At 43.5% G+C, this 16545-nt stretch overlaps 1 non-coding gene across 1 annotated transcript; it reads left to right on the top strand.

The window, feature by feature from the left end:
- Positions 1–408: 408 nt before the first annotated feature.
- On the top strand, positions 409–481 carry trnak-cuu (transfer RNA lysine (anticodon CUU)). Its single transcript has one exon. It is a non-coding gene; the product is annotated as a tRNA-Lys (tRNA).
- The last annotated feature ends 16064 nt before the right edge of the window (positions 482–16545 follow it).

Genomic DNA, 16545 nt, shown 5'->3' on the forward strand with positions numbered 1-16545 from the left:
TGGATGAAAATTAAAATGATGAATCTAGAAATTAGAGCACCGAGGGAGACCAGTGGAGACCGAATGGTCACGTGATGACGCAACTAAAATGATCACGTGTCTGGATTCCTGCAATTCTTCCCGGATCGCGGTCAGAGAACAAGCCAGGAGGAGCAGCTCAATTATTAAATCAACTATTTTTTTATTACAACTCCTTGATTTCCAGTGATTCAAAGACGACCATTTCTACATGGTGTCAGGAGTGGACATTATAGCAGAAGCATTTGAACGCATCAACCTCCTTGCTTCATAGAATCGTAGATTCTCCAGCGCAGAAAGCCATTCGGCCCAACAAGTCATTACTTACCCTCCGAATGAGCACCGCAGCCACTCTCCACAAGAAGAGGTTTAATGGGCAATGCAGCACCAGCTCGGCTAGCTCAGTTGGTAAAGCATGGAACTCTTAATCCCAGAGTCGTGGGTTCGAGCCCCATGTTGGGCGCTTCCTTACCATTATCGGAAAAGATTGATGCTGAATGAACTGTCTTCACAACAAGAAGGCAAGAATATGTCGCTGGACTGGGAATCCAGAGGTCTGAACGAACCCTTGGTGACAAGATTTAACAAATCTGGAATTGAAATTTCGTCGTAGTAATGGCGTAGAAAGGTTCTGCTTCAGGCGGATCAATTTCCACAACAGGGAACGATTTGACACAACCACAGTGAAGATCTGTCACCAGCAGAGTGACGGTTCCGACAGAGAGAGCACAGTTACACAGCAGAGAGCACGGTTACACAGCAGGATATACATTTTCAAACAGAGCCTCTCTGTGTGCAGCAGAAAACACATTTTCCGAAAAAAACAGTTTCTTCATATCGGCACCTTTTCTCTGTGTCATTGTGTGTGTGTCCTGATAGTCTCTTCCTGCATTTCTCAGTGTCTTTCTCTGTCTGTCACAGCCGTGATGATGTTACGGATTCATCTCACTTTTCCCAAACAGTAATTGTGATTGACAGATACAGAAATATTTTCACACTCACATTCAGTACCAATGTCTGACAGAGTCTGAATTCCACTCTCACAAAAAGTACCAGACATTGACTCATAATGAAGGCATCCTGCTCTCACAACCTGTTCCAGAGACTGAGGTGCAGACTGTTCCCTCCACTCGCCAACACTACCTGTGATTTACAGATACAGAACAAATCTCAGTCAGGAGAGTAGCAGAGTTTGATGGGTACGACATGTATTCCACAATCGCCTTCTCTGCGCCAGATAATCAGACGCAGTCGACATACGGTGTCTGTGTTGTTTTAACAAGAGTTTTACACAAGAACCGGAACACATTTACACAATATCAGGGTATAAGACGGAGGAGCAGAAGTAGACCATTCAGCCTATCGAATGTGCTCTGTATTTCAATGAGATCATGCTTGATCTGATATATGACGTGTTATGACCTCATACGGTGGCACGTTGTCACAGTGGCTACCTCACAGCGCCCGCGATCCGGGTTCAATTCCAGCCTTTGGTCACTGACTGTATGGAGTTTGCACCTTTTTTCGTGTCTATGGGTTTCCTCCGGGTGCTGCGATTTCCTCGCACGTCCAAATGTGTGTGGGTTAGGTGGAATGCCCATGCTAAATTGCCCCTTTGTGTTTATAAAGTTGGGTAGTGCGTTACAGGGATGTGGTTGGGGCATAGGGACTCTTTCAGAGGGTCGGTGCAGAGTCGATGGGCTGAATGGCCACCTTTTACATTTTAATGATTTCATGATGATCCTCAGGCCCACTTTCCCGGCTTTTCATCTCTAGATTTCATGATTAACCTTTAAAACCAATACTCCAACTAAGCCTCAGGTACCAGTAACTCCTGAATGGGAGCTAATTTGCCGGCTGCCAATCATTTGATCAGTCTGAGGGAAGTCACATCCTGGAGACATCATAAATTGATCCAGTTCAAAAGTAAATTAAGTCGCTTTAGTCCCTGATAACCATAGGCTGCTTTCCCCGTTGACGGTGAGATCTGACTGATGGTGATTTAACCGGAGGATCACGATACCTCAGGCGAATGGCAAGGCTGTGAAGGCGGGGTTTTCCTGATTCAGTTCTATTGTAACCGTGTGATCTGAATCTAATTAACCTGGTTCTCACTCTGTTAATATTGTCTCACGCTGAGGCAGACCTCACCGATTTGGATAGACGAGTGATCGTTCTTCAGTCTTGTCATGGACGAATCCGCTAAATATAAGACCATAAGACCATAAGAAATAGGAGCGGAAGTAAGGCCATTCGGCCCATCGAGTCCACTCCACCATTCAATCATGGCTGACTTCAACTCCATTTACCCGCTCTCTCTCCACAGCCCTTAATTCCTCGAGAAATCAAGAATTTATCAACTTCTGTCTTAAAGACACTCAACGTCCCGGCCTCCACCGCCCTCTGTGGCAATGAATTCCACAGACCCACCACTCTCTGGCTGAAGAAATTTCTCCTAATCTCTGTTCTAAAGTGACTCCCTTTTATTCTACGGCTGTGCCCCCGTGTCCCAGTCTCCCCTGCTAATGGAAACAACTTCCCTACATCCACCCTATCTAAGCCATTCATTATCTTGTAAGTTTCTATTAGATCTCCCCTCAACCTCCTACACTCCAATGAATATAATCCCAGGACCCTCAGACGTTCATCATATGTTAGGCCTACCATTCCTGGGATCATCCGCGTGAATCTCCGCTGGACCCGCTCCAGTGCCAGTATGTCCTTCCTGAGGCGTGGTGCCCAAAGTTGCTCACAGTATCCTAAATGGGGCCGAACTAATGCTTTATAAAGCTTCGGAAGTACATCCCTGCTTTTATATTCCAAGCCTCTTGAGATGAATGACAGCATTGCATTTGCTTTCTTAATTACGGACTCAACCTGCAAGTTTACCTTTAGAGAATCCTGGACTAGGACTCCCAAGCCCCTTTGCACTTCAGCATTATGAATTTTGTCACCGTTTAGAAAATAGTCCATGCCTCTATTCTTTTTTCCAAAGTGCAAGACCTCGCACTTGCCCACGTTGAATTTCATCAGCCATTTCTTGGACCACTCTCCTAAACTGTCTAAATCTTTCTGCAGCCTCCCCACCACCTCCATACTACCTGCCCCTCCACCTATCTTCGTTAAATCGGCAAACAGAGCCAGAATGCCCCCAGTCCCGTCATCTCGATCGTTAATATATAAAGAGAACAGCTGTGGCCCCAACACTGAATCTGCGGGACACCACTCGTCCCCGGTTGCCATTCCGAAAAAGAACCTTTAATCCCAACTCTCTGCCTTCTGCCTGACAGCCAATCGTCTATCCATGTTAGTACCTTGCCTCGAATACCATGGGCCCTTATTTTACTCAGCATTCTCCCGTGAGGCACCTTATCAAAGGCCTTTTGGAAGTCAAGATAAATAACATCCATTGGCTCTCCTTGGTCTAACCTATTTATTATCTCTTCAACGAACTCTAACAGGTTTGTCCGGCACGACCTCCACTTACTAAATCCATGCTGACTTGCCCTAATCCGACCCTGCACTTCCAAGAATTTAGAAATCTCATCCTTAACAATGGATTCTAGAATCTTGCCAACAACCGAGGTTAGGCTAATTGGCCTATAGTTCTCCATCTTTATCCTTGTTCCCTTCTTGAACAGGGGGTTACAACAGCGATTTTCCAATCCTCTGGGACTTTCCCTGACTCCAGTGACTTTTGAAAGATCATAACTAACGCCCCCACTATTTCTTCAGCTATCTCGTTTAGAACTCTGGGATGTAGCCCATCTGGGCCCGGAGATTTATTAATCTTTAGACCTCTTCGTTTCTCTAGCACTTTCTCCTTTGTGATGGCTACCATATTCAACTCTGCCCCCTGACTCTCCGGAATTGTTTGGCTTTTACTCATGTCTTCTACAGTGAAGACTGACGCAAAGTACTTATTTAGTTCCTCAGCTATTTCCTTGTCTCCCATCACTAGATTACCAGTGTCATTTTGGAGCGGCCCAATGTCAACTTTTGCCTCCCGTTTGTTTTTAATGTATTTAAATAAACTTTTACTATCATTCCTAATGTTACTGGCTAGCCTACCTTCATATTTGATTCTCTCTTTCCTTATTTCTCTCTTTGTTATCCTCTGTTTGTTTTTGTAGCCTTCCCAATCTTCTGACTTCCCACTACTCTTTGCCACATTTATAGGCTTTCTCTTTTGCTTTGATGCATTCCCTAACTTCCTTTGTCAGTCATGGCTGCCGAATACCCCCTCTGATAATCTTTCTTTTCTTTGGGATGAACCTCTGTACTGTGTCCTCAATTACTCCCAGAAACTCCTGCCATTGCTGTTCTACTGTCATTCCCACTAGGCTCTGCTCCAAGTCGATTTTCGTCAGTTCCTCCCTCATGCCCCTGTAGTTACCTTTATTTAACTGTAACACCTTTACATCTGATTCTACCTTCTTTCTTTCAAATTGGAGATTGAATTCTACCATATTATGATCACTGCTTCCTAAGTGCTCCCTTACTTTAAGATTTTTAATCAAGTCTGGTTGATTACATAACACTAAGTCCTGTATGGCCTGTTCCCTCGTGGGCTCCATCACAAGCTGTTCCAAAAAGCCCTCTTGTAAACATTCAATGAATTCCCTTTCCTTGGGTCCACTGGCAGCATTATTTACCCAGTCCACCTGCATATTGAAGTCCCCCATGATCACTGTGACCTTGCCTTTCTGACATGCACTTTCCATTTCGTGGTGCATTTTGTGCCCCCGGTCCTGACTACTGTTTGGAGGCCTGTACATAACACCCATTACGTTTTTTTTGCCTTTGTGGTTCCTCAACTCTACCCACACAAACTCCACATCATCTGACCCTATGTCGTTTGGTGCTATTGATTTAATTTAATTCCTAATTAACAAGGCAACCCCGCCCCCTCTGCCCACCTCTCTGTCTTTTCGATAGGCTGTGAATCCCTGGATGTTTAAATGCCAGTCCTGAACCCCCTGCAACCATGTATCTGTGATGCCTACCACATCATACCTGCCAGTCATAATCTGGGACACAAGCTCATCTACCTTGTTCCGTACACTGCGCGCATTTAAATATAGCACCTTTAATTCTCTATTGACCGTCCCTTTTTGTTTTCTTGGTGTGGTGGACCTTGGTTTACTGAGCCTTTCCATACACTGTGTCATATTTTGTGGGATTGGGACGATCGTAACCTCTCCTGAGTTTTGTCTTTTCGTGCTTTTTTGTATTCCTAAGCAGCTACGCTTCCCACTGATTACTTCACCTCTTGGTTCCCTGACTTTCCCATCCCCCCCAATCTTTAGTTTAAAGTCCTATTGACCACCCTATTTACTCTTTTCGCCAGATCACAGGTCCCAGCTCGGTTCAGGTGGAGACCATCCCAACGGTATAGGTTCCCCCTGTCCCAAAACTGATGCCAATGTTCCATGAAAAGGAACCCCTCTTTCCCACACCACTCTTTCAGCCACGTGTTAACTTCCCTTATTCTTGCCTCCCTATGCCAATTTGCACGTGGCGCGGGCAGTAATCCGGAGATTATAACCCTTGAGGACCTGTTTTTTAATTTGAATCCTAGCTCTTTATAATCTCTAAACAGGTCCTCTTCCCTAGACTTGCCTATGTTGTTGGCACCGACATGGGCCACAATAACTGGATCCTCCCCCTCCCTCTCCAGTATCCTTTCAAGCCGGTCAGATATACCAGGCAACGTACCATGCGGAACTCTTTATCCTGCTCACAAAGGATACTATCTATCCCCCTGATAATATAATCCCCTACAACTACAACTTGCCTATTTACTCCCTCCCCTTGAATGGCCTGCTGAACCATGGTGCCTTGGTCAGCTGACTCATCCTTCCTGCAGCCCTGTTCGCCATCCACACAGGGAGCAAGTGCCTCATACCTGTTGGACAGGGTCAAGGGCTGAGGCTCCTGAGTTCCTGACTGCTGGTTCCCTTTAACTGCCTGACCTGCAGTCACACCCTGCTGTCCCTGGCCACTGGCAGGATTTAAACTAGTTACTCTGACAGGTGTGACTGCCTCCTGAAACACAGTGTCCAGGTAAGTCTCCCCCTCCCGGATGTGCCTCAGTATTTGAAGCTCAGACTCCAGCTCATCAACTCTGAGCCGGAGCTCTTCGAGCAGCCAACACTTACTGCAGATGTGGTCGCTGCAGCTCGCAATGCGATCTGCCAGCTCCCACATCAAGCAGCTCAAGCACATCACCTGACCAGCCATCGCTAATTAATTCATTAGTTTAATTTAAGTTTACGAGTTAAGCTGTGTTTTGTTTTAAATGTGGTGCCGATTTGCTATCAACCACAATATGAAGGAACTTTCTGGAAAGTTTACCTTTCAACCAGCAATAGTCTCATCGTACCACAATAATTTATCATTAATCTGCTCCAAGTATGCTTTCACGACTCGCTGAAAGAATATAATCCCTATTTCCTGGGGAATAAAGCCAGGCAGGAGTAGAAACCTGTAACTGAATGATCAGAAAATGTCCATCGTGAAATGTGTGTTCCGATGATCGACGGATTCCTCTGTGAAGCCGGGAGCGTTTGTTTTTGCTGTCAAATGCTGGTTGATTCCAGTCTTTCAGCGGGGGCCTTTCACACTGTGTGGAAACATCTTGGAAATAATATTGAAGTGTTTCACATCAGTCCATTCATAAAAGTCCCTGAATGTGATGGGAATTCATTTTATTGAAAAACACTGCATATCCAACATTGAACACGGGGCTGGAGTCAAAGAGCATAGAATTTACAGTGCAGAAGGAGGCCATTCGGCCCTTCGAGTCTGCACCGGCTCTTGGAAAGAGCATCCTACCCAACGTCACCCTATCCCCATAACCCACTAACCCCACCCAACACTAAGGGCAATTTTGGACATTAAGAGCAATTTATCATGGCCAATCCACCTAACCTGCACATCTTTGGACTCTGGGCGGATATTTTCCATCAGTTCATGGATGCAAAACGAATTAAGACGTTTCGACGCATGCACTTGTTGGTTGAGGTGGCCGAGTGGTGAAGGCGATGTACTGCTAGTCCATTGCGCTCTGTAACGGCGTTCGAATCCCATCCTCGTCGATTTTTCATACGCTGTTTTCTCGGAAGTGGGACTCATTTTTCTATGATGGATCTGCAATCACTGACGTGCAAATCCATTCCAGGTTGTGAGGCCGGATTGCATCGAGCTGTGTTGGAAAAGCGAGAATTCAAAATTCAGTTTTGTTCTTTTTACACATAGACATACATTGAATTTACAGTGCAGAAGGAGGCCATTCGGCCCATCGAGTCTGCACCGGCTCTTGGAAAGAGCACCATACCCAAGGTCAACACCGCCACCCTATCTCCATAACCCAGTAACCTCAACCAACACTAAGGGCAATTTTGGACACTCAGGGCAATTTATCATGGCCAATCCACCTAACCCGCACATCTTTGGACTGTGGGAGGAAACCGGAGCACCGGGAGGAAACCCACGCACACACGGGGAGGATGTGCAGACTCCGCACAGACAGTGACCCAAGCCGGAATCGAACCTGGGACCCTGGAGCTGTGAAGCAATTGTGCTATCCACAAGGCTACCGTGCTGCCCCGTTCTGATTGAGATGAATTGATCGGGTAGTGAGAGAGGAACCACTTTGATTTGACTTACTGTCACATGTACTGAAGTACAGTGAAAAGTATTTTTCTGCTACCAAGGAACATACACATTACATACAGAGTGGGCAAAAAAAGAATAATCGACACAGTGCATTGCCAAGTGGTACATCGACAAACAGTGATTGGTTACAGTGCGGAACAAGTGGACAAACAAAGTAAATCCATGAGCAAGAGCAGCATAGGGCGTCGTGAATAGTGTTCTTACAGGGAACAGATCAGTCCGAGGGAGAGTTTTTGAGGAGTCTAGTAGCTGTGGGGAAGAAGCTGTTCCTATGTCTGGATGTGCGGGTCTTCAGGCTTCAGTGTCTTCTGCCTGATGAAATAGTCTGTAAAAAGTCAAAACCTGGGTGGGAGTGTTTCTGATAATGTTGTCTGCTGTCCTGCGGCAGCGGGAGTTGTAGGCATAATCACTGTGCGTGTGGCATGCTTGTGTGATGGGTTGGGCTGAGTTCACCACATTGCAGTTTCTTGCGAAGTTGGACCGGGCAGTTGCCATACCAAGCTATGATGCAGCCCGATAGGATGCTCTCTATGGCGCATCTGTACAAGTTTGTGAGAGTCGAAGCAGACATGACGAATTTCTTGTCCTTCCTTCGGAGGTAGAAACGATGTTGGGCTTTCTAGATTGTTGCATCAACGTGAGTGGACCAGGACAGACTGTTGGTGATGGCGACCCCCAGAGATGTAAAGCTATCGACCATCTCCACTTCGCACCCATTGATGCAGACGGGTGTGTGTGTTGTGCAACGCTTCATGGCGTCGATTATCAGTTCCTTGGTCTTTCCGATATTTAGAGACAGGCTGTTTTAGGTACTGTTATGGGCGAGGCGTTTTCCGAACCCCAAAATGTATCAGAGAGTTCTACCGATCTCTCCCTTTAATGGATTTGTTGCTTTTCCTAGCACATGGCTTTTTCCCAAGGTGTGGGATTACAATTATGGACACGTGGGTTTTCAAACACAAAACATTGTTTATTCCATGAACTCAACTGAACATCTTAAATAAACATTGGATCTCTTACCACAGCTTACTTCAAAGATAACTCAGAAAATATTGCAACAGTAAATAATTCCTTAAACTGTTCCTTCAAACTTCCAAGAGACTTAACACCTTGAAACAGAATCACATCCGGTTAAAGGCTTTACAATCATCAGTTTAAATCACCCAAATGATCCAAAGATGGTCTTTTATGTCAGAGATCCAGCTCCCTGCTAACACAGACACTCCCAAGCTCTTTTCAAACTTGCAGCTCCCTGGAAACACACAGACACACGCAAGCTGCTTTTTAAACTGAAAGTAAAAACCTGAAAAATGGCTGACCTAAAGCCCAGCTCCACCCACTCTCTGGCATCACTGTTTTCTTAAAGGTACATTGCTCAAACATCCATGTCTTAAAGGTACTCTTACATGACACCTCCACCCAAGAAAAAAAAACTTCAATTTCAAGATGGTTTCATTTTTCACTTTTGCACCATTCAATAAGAAATATACACAGTAAATATACACTTTCGCTTTAAAAAAAACAACACATGCAAACAGGTATAATAATATAGTCCATTTTTTCTTTGTTCTTCTTCCTCCAACCGAAATCCTTCTCGATTGACAGTCTCTTTGAACAAAATCTCTGCACGAGATCTCTGCACGGGGGCAGCACGGTAGCCTTGTGGATAGCACAATTGCTTCACAGCTCCAGGGTTCCAGGTTCGATTCTGGCTTGAGTCACTGTCTGTGCGGAGAATGCACATCCTCCCCGTGTGTGCGTGGGTTTCCTCCGGGTGCTCCGGTTTCCTCCCACAGTCCAAAGATGTGCTGGTTAGGTGGATTGGCCATGATAAATTGCCCTTAGTGTCCAAAATTGCCCGTGGGGTTACTGGGTTATGGGGATAGGGTGGCGGTGTTGACCTTGGGTAGGGCGCTCTTTCCAAGAACCGGTGCAGACTCGATGGGCTGAATGGCCTCCTTCTGCTCTGGAAATTCTATGATAATGATCCATCCATTCCTCTGCTACTCTGCATTTCTCTTTAGAATCAGATACTTTAATTCAATCTGACCACAAAGTCCCTTGCAATTCTCCAATACAGGAACATTGGTGATCACAGCTTTCAGGCAGTCAAATGCCTGTTGAAAGTACGCTGTCCATTGAATATTTTTACGTTTCTTCAGCAATTCCATCAGTGGAGTAATCACGCCACAAAACGTTTGCACTAAAGTTCGATTAAATCTACTCATTCTAAGAAATCGCATTATTTCCCTTCCTCTTGAGGGTATCAGAAACTCCTGAAGGAAAGTGATTCGGGCTCCTGCAAAATCACTTTCGGCTAGTTTCATTACCAACCCCGCCACCTGAAGTCGATCGAAGAACTCCATACGATGCTTTAAATGTTCTTTCCATATCAGGAAGTTGGAAATAAAAGCAGATTGTCCTACTTTCTCAATGCAATCATTCAAACGTGGGATAGGGTAAGAGTCAGTTCTTGTAACTGCATTCACCTTTCTATAGTCCACATACAACCGTTGGGTACCGTCTGGTTTCGGTACCATCACAATGGGTGAGCTCCATTGGCTGCTACCCACTTCAATTATGCCATTCTTCAGCAAACCCTCAATCTCTCTGTTAACCTGTGCCAATTTTAAAGGATTAAGTCTATATGAATATTGTTTGATAGGAACAGCATTTCCTACATCTAAAACATGTATAGCCATATTAATACTACCCAATTTATCACTACAAATTTGCCCATGTGATTTCAATAACTCTTTCTGGTCAGTTCGTTTTTCCTCTGGAAGGTAACTTAACAATTCATACCAAATTTTAAGAACATCCTCATTATCCAATTTAATTTGAGGATGTCAAATTCACAGTCATCTGGATTTGGTTCGTCACTTTGAGTTAGAATCATTAAACCCTCCTTTTTCTCTCCTTCCCTTTCAAAAAGTACCTTTTAAGCATATTCACATGACACACTCGGTGAGTCTTCCTTCTATCTGGTGTTTTTACCACTTAATTCACCTCATTTAATTTCCTTTCAATCTGATACTGTCCACAAAACCTAGCTTTTAAAGGTTCCCCTACCACTGGTACCAACTTTATCCCCACTGGCAAAACTACGAACTTTGGATTTCTTGTCCGCTACCCATTTCATTCCATTTTGTACAACTTTCAAATGTTGTCTAGCCAATTCACCTGCTCTATTTAATCGTTTCCTAAAATTTGACACGTAATCCAATAGTGTAATTTCCGATTTCGCACCCACCAATTTTTCCTTAATCAATTTAGGCGGACTAAAGGAGTAAATTTGGTAGACTCATTAGGTGCATCCCTAATTGCAAACAATACGAATGGGATTCATTTATCCCAATCCTCTGGTTAATCTTGACAATACGGCCGCAACATTGGCTTTAATGTCTGATGCAAACTTTCTGACGCTCCCTGCGATTCTGGATTTGACGCAGTTGATTTAAATTGTTTTATTCCTAAGCTATCCATAACTTCTTTGAATAACTTTGAAGTAAAATTAGTTCCTTGATAAGATTGAATTTCTGGTGGTAGTCCATAGCTAGTAAAGAAATGAAGTAACCCTCCACAATCCTTTTAGCTGTAATATTACGTACTGGAATGGCCTCTGGAAACCTATTAGACACATCCATTACAGTCAAACGATATTGATTCCCACTTTTTGTTTTAGAAAGCGGTCCTACACAATCGTTTAGGACCCTTGTAAAAGGTTCCTTAAATGCTGCAATGGGTATTAAGGGCGCTGGTTTTATCATTGCTTGAGGTTTCTCTATCACTTGACATGTGCGACATGATTTATAAAATTTAACTACATCTTTATGTATTCCAGGCGAGTAAAACAATTCTGGATTTTAGCTTGTGTTTTCCTTATTCCCAAATGACCTCCCACTGTTACCTCATGTGCAACTCGCAACACCTCCTTTCTATACCCTACCGGCAATTCTACTTGATGATCTTCTGCCCACTTTTCATCCGCCTGCATATGTACAGGTCTCCATTTTCTCATCAGGCCATCATGTTTACGGTAATAACACACTGGTATACTCTCAGATTCCTCTTCCGTATATGCTTTCTGATATATCCGTTTTATTTCTACATCTTTCTGTTATAACTCCGCAAATATTCCTGAACTAAAAATATCCGCCTTATCCTCCACCTGTTCTTGTTCTTTTTCAAACATCTGATCAAAAATTGTTGCTGATAATTGCACTTCAACTTCACCTTTACTCTTTGATTTCTCCTCTTGTCTTAACCTGTAACTTTGCGACCTTGTTCCTACACAAACCGGAAAAATCCCAGGATATTCGTCCTTCAACACTTCAGTTGACTGATTTTCCACTGGTTTATCAACCACAGTAGGCATCACTCCCACCTGCGATGCAGGTATATCATTACCCAAGATAAACTGTATTCCTGGACAAGATAGTTTATCTATTACTCCTACTACCTCTTCACCATTCTTCACTGGACTTTCCAACCTCACCTTATACAATGGAACGCGACTCCTCTCACCCTGAATTCCACATATCACCACCTTTTCTGGCAACATTCTTCCCAAACTACATAATTCCTCATTTTTACCATTAAAGATTGACTAGCCACTGTATCTCAAAACATTGTGACTTCTTCACCTGCTCCTCTTGATACACATAAGTAAATTCTACCCACACAAGTAAATTCTTTAAATACATCTGGCACCTTCTTAACAATTACTTCTTGAACAGGCTGTACAATTGTTTGCACCTCCTTCGCGTCCCTCGGGATTTCCTTTACCACTCTTACAAACCCACCGTCTTATCCTGTTTTACCACATCACCCTTCTCAGTGCTTGTCTTCAACCACCAACACTGTGACTTTAATGGCCTAGTTTATTACAGTGAAAACATTTGAAACTTTTCATTTCTTTTCCACCCTCCTGGATTTCTTTTTTAATCAGAGGTACACTCCCTTTATTGTCTCCCATCATATCACCTTTACCTTTACCACTTGAGTATTTCTCATGTCCCCAGTTTCTATCCCTCATCGGCTGAAACTGATGTCGGAAAACAATCTTTGATTTATGAACGTATTCATAATCATCTGCCATTTCCGATACTAATTTCGCAGCTCTAACCTTCTGTTCTTCCACATGAGTTCTCACTACATCAGGAATTGAATTTTTAAACTCCTCCAAAAGTATAATTTTCTGAGAACTTCATACATTTGGTCTATTTTCAAAGCCCTTATCCACCGATCAAAATTACTCTGTTTCAGCCTTTCAAACTCCATGTATGTTTGACCAAATTCTTTCCTTAAATTTCTAAACCTTAGTCTGTAAGCTTCAGGCACTCGCTCAGATGCACTTAAGATGGGTTTCTTCACCTGCTCATACGTTCCAGATTCCACCTCCGGTCGTGATGCAAACACTTCACTATCTCCACCTACCAGCTTTTTTTGAATCAGTAACGCCCACATGTCCTGTGGCCATTTCATTTGTTTAGCTACCTTCTGAAATGAAATGAAAAAGGCTTCCACTTCCTTCTCGTCAAACCGTGGCAGTGCTTGGATATATTTAAATAGTTTCCCACCAAGCCTTCGACTATGACGCGCTTTCACACTATCCTCATCACTATCATCCAGCTGTACGTTTCCCTTTACGTCTGCCAATGTTAACTGATTGTCATGTTTCATGGCCATTTTCTGAAGTTCAAACTCGCTCTCTTTATCTTTTTCCCTCCTCTGTATTTCCATTTCTTTTTATTTTTGTTCTGCTAGGACTATTCTTTCTTTTCGCCTTTCTGCTCTCTCCTTTTCTTTTTCCTCTCTCTCTCTCTTTCTCTTTCTTTTTCCTCTCTCTCCCTCTCATATTCAAGCCGCTTTCATTCTTTCTCATGTTCCATTTGTTTAATTTGCAACTGAATTTTTGCCATTTCCAATGAGTCAAACTCTATCGCATGCAAATTTAAATGCTTAACCACCGCCATAATTACTTCATCTTTTCGCATTTTGTCAGGTAAGGTTAACTGCAATGTTCTTGCCAAATCTAACAGTCTGCTGTTCGTTTCTGCCCGTAAAGTACTTCGTGTGACATTCTCCACCCACAAAAACTTCTGAGCCTCTGAAAGAACCATTGTTCACAACACTCTCCCCACGTAAACTAAAATACCACACCGGAAAAGGAACAATCCTTCACTGTCTTTAAGTTCACAAAAGCCAATCCAATAGATAGACTTTTATCCCGGACGGGCCCCCAATTTCTATGGGTGAGGCGTTTTCAGAACCCCAAAATGTATCATGGAGTTCAACCAACCTCTCCCTTTAATGGATTTGTTGCTTTTCCTGGCACACGGCTTTTTCCCTTGGTGTATTATTATTATACAATTATGGACTCGTGGGCTTTTAAACACAAAGCACTGTTTATTCCATGAACTCAACTTAACATCTTAAATACATTCGATCTCTTAACGCCCCTTACTTCAAAGATAACTCAGAAAATATCGCAACAGAAACAATTCCTTAAAATGTTCCTTCAAACTTCCAAGAGACTTAACACCTTTAAACAGAATCACATCAGGTTGAAGGCTTTACAATTATCAGTTTAAATCACCCAAATGATCCAGAGATGGTCTTTTATGTCAGAGATCCAGCACCCTGCAAACGAAGACACTCCCAATCTCTTTTCAAACTTGCAGCTCTCTGGAAACACACAGACACACACAAACTGCTTTTTAAACTGAAAGTAAAAATCTGCAAAATGGCTGACCTAAAGCCCAGCTCCACCCACTCTCTGACATCACTGTTTTCTTAAATGTGCATTGCTTAAACTTACATGTCTTAAATGTACACTCACATGACAGTGAACTATGCAACCATGTGATTTATCTACCTCCTGCATCTGATTCGTCATTGTTTGCGATACGACCTACCGCAGTGGTATCATCCACAAACTTATAGCTTGAGTTGGAGCTAAATCCTGCCACACAGGATATGCCTCCATATTCAGCGGGTCCGACAATGACAAGACTGAAGAACGATCACTCGTCTATCAAATCAGTGAGGTTTGCCTCACTGTGAGACAAGATTAGCAGAAGCAAAACCAAATTAATTAGATAGAGATCACACGGTTATACTCGACTTGAAACATGAAAACCCCGCCATCTCACAATTCCCGTTCCAGCCTCCCCGAACCGGCGCCGGAATGTGGCGACTCCGGGCTTTTCACAGTAACTTGATTGAAGCCTACTTGTGACAATAAGAGATTATTAGTATTATTATTATTGATCCTCGCCTGAAGTATGGTGATCCTTAGGTTAAATCACCACCAGTCAGATCTTAGACTCAAAGGGCCTATGGTCATCAGGGACGAAAGCGACTTAATTTATTTTAGAACTGGATCAATGTATGTCATTTCCAGGATGTGACTTCACTCAAGACTGGCCAAATGACTGACAGCCGGGAAATTAACGACCATTGAGGAGTTACCGCTACCTGAGGCTTGGTGGGATTGCTGGTTTTAAAGGTTCATCGTGAAATCTAGAGATAAAATGCCGGGAAAGTTATCATGAGATCATTAAAATGTAAAAGGAGGCCATTCTTCCAATGGACTCGGCAACGATATTCTGAAAGAGCCTCTGTGTCCCCATCACATCCCTGTAACACCACCCAATCTTCTGAACACTAAGGGGCAATTTAGCATGGACACTCCACCTAACCCGCACACATTTGGACTGTGCGAGGAAATCGCAGCACCCGGAGGGAACCCACACAGACACGGGGAGAAAGTGCAAACTCCACACAGTCAGTGACCAAAAGCTGGAATTGAACCCAGATCGCTGGCTATGTGAGGTAACCACTGTGATAATATGCCACCGTATAAGGCCATAACACGTCATATATCAGATCAAGCATGATCTCATTGAAATGCGGAGCATATTCGATGGGCTGAATGGCCTACTTCTGCTCCTACGTCTTATACCCTGATATTGTGTAAATCTGTTCCTGTTCTTGGGTAAAACCCTTGTTAAACCAACACAGACGCCGCATGTCGTCTGCATCTGATTATCTGGCGCAGAGAAGGTGATTGTGGAATACATGTTGTACCCATCAAACTCTGCTACTCACCTGACTGAGATCTGTTCTGTCTCTGTAAATCACAGGTAGTATTCGCGAGTGGAGGGAACACTCTGCACCTCAGTCTCAATAGTTTGTGAGAGCAGGATTCCTTCATTATGAGTCAATGTCTGGACTGTATGTGAGGGTGGGTTTCAGTCTCTATCAGACATTGGTACTGAATGTCAGTTTGGAAATGTTTCTTTATCTATCAATCACAATTACTGTTTGGGAAAAGTGAGATTAATACGTAACAGCAGGACTGCTGTAACAGACAGAGAAAGATACACAAAAAATCAGGAAGAGACTATCAGGACACACATACAATGACACACAGAAAAGGTGCCGAGATGGAGAAACTGTTTTTTTTTTAGGAAAATGTGTTTTCTGCTGCGCACAGAGAGACCTTGTTTGTAACATTATATCTTGCTGTGTAACTGAGCTCTCTGCTGTGTAGCCGTGCTCTCTGCCATGGAACCGTGACACTGCCGGTGACAGATCTTCACTGTAGTTGTGTCAAATCATTATCTGTTGTGTAATGTGTTCCCAGTTGTGGAAGTAAGATCCGTCGGAAGCAGAACCTTTCTGCGCCGTTTCTGAGACGAAATTTTAATTACATATTTATTAAATTTTGTCACGAGGTTCCTTGAGACCTCTGGATTCCCAGTCAAGGGACATAACCTTGTGTTCCTGTTATGAAGACAGTTCATTCAGCATCAATATTTTCAGATAATAACAAGAAAG

This window comes from Scyliorhinus torazame, chromosome 24 (assembly GCF_047496885.1).
Source record: "Scyliorhinus torazame isolate Kashiwa2021f chromosome 24, sScyTor2.1, whole genome shotgun sequence".
Taxonomy (NCBI): domain Eukaryota; kingdom Metazoa; phylum Chordata; class Chondrichthyes; order Carcharhiniformes; family Scyliorhinidae; genus Scyliorhinus; species Scyliorhinus torazame.